The sequence below is a fragment of the Lycium ferocissimum genome, chromosome 11, assembly GCF_029784015.1.
Source record: "Lycium ferocissimum isolate CSIRO_LF1 chromosome 11, AGI_CSIRO_Lferr_CH_V1, whole genome shotgun sequence".
In the NCBI taxonomy this organism is placed as follows: Eukaryota; Viridiplantae; Streptophyta; class Magnoliopsida; order Solanales; family Solanaceae; genus Lycium; species Lycium ferocissimum.
The window spans coordinates 16,678,555-16,685,402 of NC_081352.1; positions in this window are offsets into that span (position 1 = coordinate 16,678,555).

The window sequence follows — 6,848 nt, forward strand, 5'->3', positions numbered from 1 at the left end:
ACAGATATATACATACATATACATATATCTCCTCACTTGATTATAAGTGCACAACCAAGGACTTAGTTATATACTATTGCTTCACTGAAAAATATCAAACCACAATATACCAATTAAAAAGGTTGTCACCACCCTTGTTCCCGACACCGCACAAGTTCCAAGGGGTTTCATGAACCCCCGGCATGGCTGGATATCGGGGAGTGGCTAGACCTATCCCCCAAAACCTCCTCAAACTCTCAAACAAAACCAGTGTTGCCACAGTACATAACCATAGTCTCAAAGCTATGCACAAGTATCAGCTTATGGGAAATATTTTGAATACAAAGTAACTTTTAAATAAATTCAGGATCATGACAAGAATGGGGGCAGGCACTGTAATACCATGGGACACATAGAATATGTATAACAATTCCAAGATACTTATTCAAATAAGTGTCATAAATAGATCCTATTCTTGTATTTACATACACGTACTGCCCATAACTAGTCTACTTTCTTATAGGTATACACACAGTGTATCCATGCTATATACACATGGTATGTGTATACCAAGTGTATACTCCCTTCTTTTATAAATCTGTGTAGGGTCTATGTTAACCATACTCTTACATGTCCAATTACTATACACAAGGCAAAGCTAATCAAAGTCCAAACTTTAATTTTAATGCACATCAAATAAATAATTCATCAATTTCATATATTAGCAGTTCTTGTGGTTGGAAATTAAAACTTATTTAAGTTGGTCACAGAAGCACAATAGGATAGTATAAACAAAGGAAAAATTTCACAACTTGTAATCATTCAAAAGATAGAATTGTAACATCAAGAAGCCTAGATCAAACAATACCAAATGAGACCGGGACTGTCCAGTTTTATATTCCCAGGAAAAGGCCACAGAAAGAATTTTGTTTTAATCACAATAGTGGTTAGAATACATTACCCCCCCCTCTCTAAAGCTTCATACTAGTTACCAGTTAAGATGGACAGAGAACAGAGTCAACTACATATGTACCAATGGATCTCAAAAAAATGGCATAAAGTTCAAAACCCAATCTTCACATATTCAAACTCCTTTAAACTCCTAACAAGGACATTTTATTGCTAATAATCTTAAACTAGTTTATTGCTTTTAGAAACAAAACTAAAGAACAACTTCTTGTAATGACCACATTCATTACTCTTAACCTCCTAAGTGCATTCTAGACCTTTGAACATACTAGGTTTCCTAACCCTTCTTACCTTCAGGCCCTTTTGTAAAATGATGGGATTTAAGGAAGTCATATCCCTTTAAGACAAGAATGTTCCCTATGGTATATAGACTGGTCATGACACCCCTCATTTGGGGGGTAGATACTATGAGTCAAGCTAAGCTTGGCTCTTCTCTGCCCCTCTTGAGGTGTCTTGAAAAGACCATTCTAAACCAAGTGGCCCATACTGTCTTTAAACCTACCCCCCATAATCAATATCAGATCAATTCCTATTGAAAACCCTTTATTTTAAAGCACATATACAAATACATTAATTATTTCATCCTCCTAGTTCTATGTTTAACTAGATTTTTAAAACACTAATGATGCAGGACCAATTATTACTATGCAAATCACAATTTTTATTCTTGTAGTCTAAGTTATAATATAATATTCACCAAAGTCTAGGTGACACAATTCAGTTCAAGAAATGGAAGGTCTTTACCATCCTAAGATTAATTAAGTGCTCATTTCTAAGTCCAGACCAAGCTAAATGCCTTTATATGACCAAGTCCACACATAATCACTATACCAACTTTAAAACACATTCCTCAAGAAGCAAACAACATATCAGACAAGTCAAACCTCAAGAAAAGAAAAGGGAAAATATAGGTTCAAACAACTAAGTGAATAACTCATCTCTTTGGGACTTAATTAATGGAAATTTTGACCTCTCTAATCATGAAAAAGACATGATAGACACCTATTCCTTGTTTCAAACTTAGTTTAGACAACATGAAATTCAAAAATCCCCAAGGCATGACAAAAATGAAACAGACAACTATCCCTCTATTCTAACTTAGCTTTAGGCAACAAGAAATCACAAGAATTTTCCCCCAAGGCATGGCAAACCACCCTTGACCAATTACCAACTCTCACTAAACTCCACAGTCATGAGAAACAAAGTCTAGGGAGGTAAGAAAGCTTCAGGGTCCTGAAAGAGGAACAAGATAGGGTGAGGTCATCACCTCCCCATCCCTTTCCTACACCTTACTTTCAGTAAAAAGGGATCAAAGGCCCCACTGGTCATTACCTCCAGTTCACGCCTAAGCTCACCTTTTACTCTCCCAAAGCAACCCCATCCCTTTACCTTATTCTCCTACCAAATGCCAATCACCAAAACTCATGGACAAAAGTGGTTTGACACTGCCCACCCCCTTAAAATTAGTCTCACCTAGACCCCTAATTAATCACATAAACTAAACAGTTTCTAGTCAGCTTCAGTTTTAAAACCATACTATGTGAAGCCTTATTGAATACCTTTAGCCATTAACACTTAAGAAAGTTGAATAATTAAATCACTTAAGAGTTTAAAGAATCAAATTGAATACCAAACTTCAGGTTCAAAACAGTTCCATCTCCAATTGATCAATCATTTTTTAGACAGTTAAAGGTACATCAGGCCTCAAATCATCTTTTAAAGCTATCTTAAACTTCTTTTGAAAATTCAGACATGAACTAGATAAGAGAGAAAGTCTGATAATATGAATGCACAGTTTGAATTCTATTCAAATGAAACCAAACATGACACTTAGTCCTGCTAATGGCATATGGTATTCCCTTTTTATTTTAAAACAGTCTCAACAATTATATAGACTCTTTATTAACTCCTAATGGACCCATTGACATCTTATTATCTTATGAATGATCTTGAATCTCAAACTTCATTTTAGACTTCTTTATCCTACTCTAGAATGTTTCTTTCTTTAAAATTGCCCCTACTACACAACATACAACTATTCAGAACCACTTGACTAGCTTAAGCACATTCAAACAAGCTTGGAAAAATTCAAACTCATCCAAAGACTTCCTACAGAACTGCTGAGGTTCCTTGAACTCTGTTTCAACCTAATCATGATCCCTTCCCATGTTTTACCCCAATCACATCTCATGTCCCTTAGTTGACTTCAAACAAGTATGCAGGACCACAAAAGAATAGACTCAGGAAAAAGCAAGAGTCACATCCTCATTTAGAAAAGAAACAATCACTTCAAATGCTCCAAATAGATACCACAAAGACTTTATGTTCTACTACATTCAACAGGATTAATGCTAGCTTAAAAATTCATCAAATTGGTATCATAACTTATGTGATCATGTCCTCATCAGATTTAAGCATTGAACAACAAAAGTAAGTAACCTTCAACATCTAAAAGAATACATGAAGTCTATTCCAAAGATATTTAAACAATTATTGCACTATTTAGGCATACACATTCGGCCTACTTCAAAAGACCACTTATTAATGTCAGATATGGCTTTAAAAAAAATAAAGAGGGACAACCTCCACATCTATATCTTAATCAATGCCTAATCAATACATAAAATCAACTAAACCGCAGGTAAAACAGTAACTAATCAACATTAATAAGTTATTAACATTTAGACTAATACTAAACAATACCAAAATAAGTAAACAGGATAGAACATTACCTTTTTATGGTGCAACCCTAATCAAAAATGAATTTGAAAGCCTTAAGTGCTTCCAAAACCCACAACTCAGCCACACAGACTCGAATAAAAGAGAAAAAATCTAAATTTTCAACTCAAAAAGACCTCACACTTAGTGAAGTCTTAAAATTTTACTAATAGAGGCTTAAAAATTCGAAATTTTAATCTTTCTTTGAACTTCAATTTTCTAACTCTGAAAAAACTCTTTTAAAATTTTTGACTTTGAGACTCAAACTTTCTTTCGTAAAAAAAGCCTCTTTTTTCACCTTTTCCAAACTTGTTTTTGTAAAAGGGTTGGGGTTCTATTTATAGAACCCCTGAAATCATCTAAACTCCAAAACCATCGATGTGGGACAAATGTATTTCCAGAAAAAATAAACTTTAAGACCAGATCTATGCCTCACATGGCCTCTCAAGCATATACACGGTCAGATCTGAACCTTACTCGGTTCGATCCAACCTTTTCAAACCCAACCAATGAAATTTAAGCAAAGTATAATAACAATACGTGTAAATCTCAGCGGTAAAATAAAGGGGGGGGGGGGGGGAATTTATTACCATATTTGTGATTTTTAACAAGAACATTAAATGCTTTCATCAGAGAGAGAGAGAGAGAGAGAGAGAGAGGGGTTCATAGATTTTTGAGCGTAGTAATAGCAAATAAAATAGAGAGGGGGGGGGGGGGGGGGAGGGGTTTTGAAAATGGAAAATAAAAATAATGGGGGGTGGTATTACCCCTTTAACGTTTAACGATCTAGGCTGGGTCTCAGCCTGGTTTGGGCTGGACTCGGTCCAGATTTTAAAGAATATATGTTTGGTATACATATATATATATACTATATATAATATGTAATTATATATGATATATATATATATGATAAAAATTATCTTAATTATAGATAAAATTAGGACATATTTATTTTATTTCATAAAAATAGTTTTAAAATGGGCCAAATTATGTCAATGGGCCCAAAATTGCGAACAAGGCCCATAATGTATTCTGATCCAACTAATCATTTCAATTATGGCCAAATTTTGGCCTTAATTGACTTTAATTTAGTTGGTCATTTCAATTATAATCATATTTGGCCTAATTAGCAGTTTTGAAAATTAAATTGCATCAATGACCTTGATTAATTTAAACCAATGAATTTAGTTATTTCAACCAAGGCTATTAAAAGGCTAATTTTACAAAATTGACCCAATTTCCTTGAACCATGAACTGGTCAAATTAATTGTGGCCATAACAAAAAAATTTAAACCTCAATTTGCAATAAGGATCACTTAATTAACTAACTAAAATATTTATAAATAATTATACATAAATTTTGACAAAACACACCATCATGCAAAAATTAAAGATTAAAGGGTGAAACGGTTAATTATTTAAATTACTCAAAATCCATAGATTAAAGGGAATAAAGTATTTGCTAATTTTGACAATTTTAACAATTAAATAATTATTATTATTTTAAGACAAAAATGCTCTCTTTTTTTTTTATCTTTGATTAAATCAAATAAGTATCTTATAAATGTCATAAAATGCCAATTAACTTCTAAACGACTTTAATGATGTCATGAAAAACCCTTTGTCAATTTAAAAGAGTAGAATATTGTTCTGAGCAATTTTATAAAAATTATTTAAACCCTTTAAGGCGTATAGCTTATTTTACTTATTTTTCAAGGACTCTAAGTAATTAAAATAAACTATGGGAGGTCAAAAATTAGGTGTCAACAGACTTCCTCTTCCTCTTCAGACTGGGAGGGAGAATCATGCGATATATGCTCAAGTTCAGGTTGTTTGCCTCGGCCTCTACCTCGGCTCGAAGCTCGGGGCCCCGCACCTCTTCGTGTACCATGCTTCATTGTCATTCCTGTAAAAGAGGCACTTATTAGCTAAAAGTAAACAAACTAAGTAATAAAATGTTTTTGGATTTTTTTCTTTTCATGTTTTTTTTCTGTCTGTGACCGTAATTGAAAATTACGGACTGTAATTTGAATTACGGTTCGTAACTGAGTTCGTAATTTTCAATCACAGGTCACAGTGTACCTGAGTTTTTCTTCTGTCTGTGACCATAATTGAAAATTACGGACCATAATTTGAATTACGGTTCGTAACTGAGTCCGTAATTTTCAATCACAGGTCACAGTGTACCTGAGTTCAACTTTGCTTCGGGTTTTGATCAAGACATCATACACACCAAATTTTCACATGGTTTCAATTTATATGGGGTCGGGTTACTCAGACTTCACCCTTATTTCGATTTTAAACTCATAGCAATTTTAACGAACAATTGGCGGGCATAACAATCTCGGAATCCAAATTGGAATTCGTCAATTGAAATGCCCTCTAACCCATTAGGGATTTGATTTCTCAACCCCATGAGTTTACAACAACCATACAACTATTCCCCATTGATAAACATCATTAACCATGAAATTTCTCACTAAAACCTTTGTTTACTCAACACGCGCAGTAAAATTGCAACCATACGAGCAAAGTAAGGACTAAAGTGTCAACATACCTGTGCTTTGATGAAATTAGAATAGATCCTTGGAGGATCGAGCAGAGGGATGGTATTGATGAAAGTGGAGATGGAAATTGAAGGTGGGATTTTAGTGGGAATGGGACATGGGATCACGGGTTGAAGGTTTTAAGAGGTGGAGTAGGTGTTTGAAATGGTGGGAATGAGGAAAGGCATGTAGGTTTGTCTATTTTAACCTCTGCTCGATTTGATTTTTTAGTGCCCATAATTTTTTTCAACATTTAATTACGGACCGTAATTCCAATTACTGTCACGACCCGACTAGGGGGCCGCGACGAGCACCCGGTGCTTCTCCACCCGGGTACCCCTCATCATATAATCACATAACATCTAGGTGAGCCATAATCGTTTCAAGCATTATAATTATACACCGTAATGTGGGCCCCATTGGACAACAACCATCATATATCATATCACGGGCATACGTGCCACAACAACGTACATGGGCCGACGAGGCCGCAAAGACGATATACAAAAATATAGGCCGACAAGGCCCGTATATATCTATCCACATACACGTGACTACGAGCCTCTAAGAGTATGACATATCATATGAGCGGGACAGACCCCGCTATGCCCATAATTATGTACACAAAAGAATAAG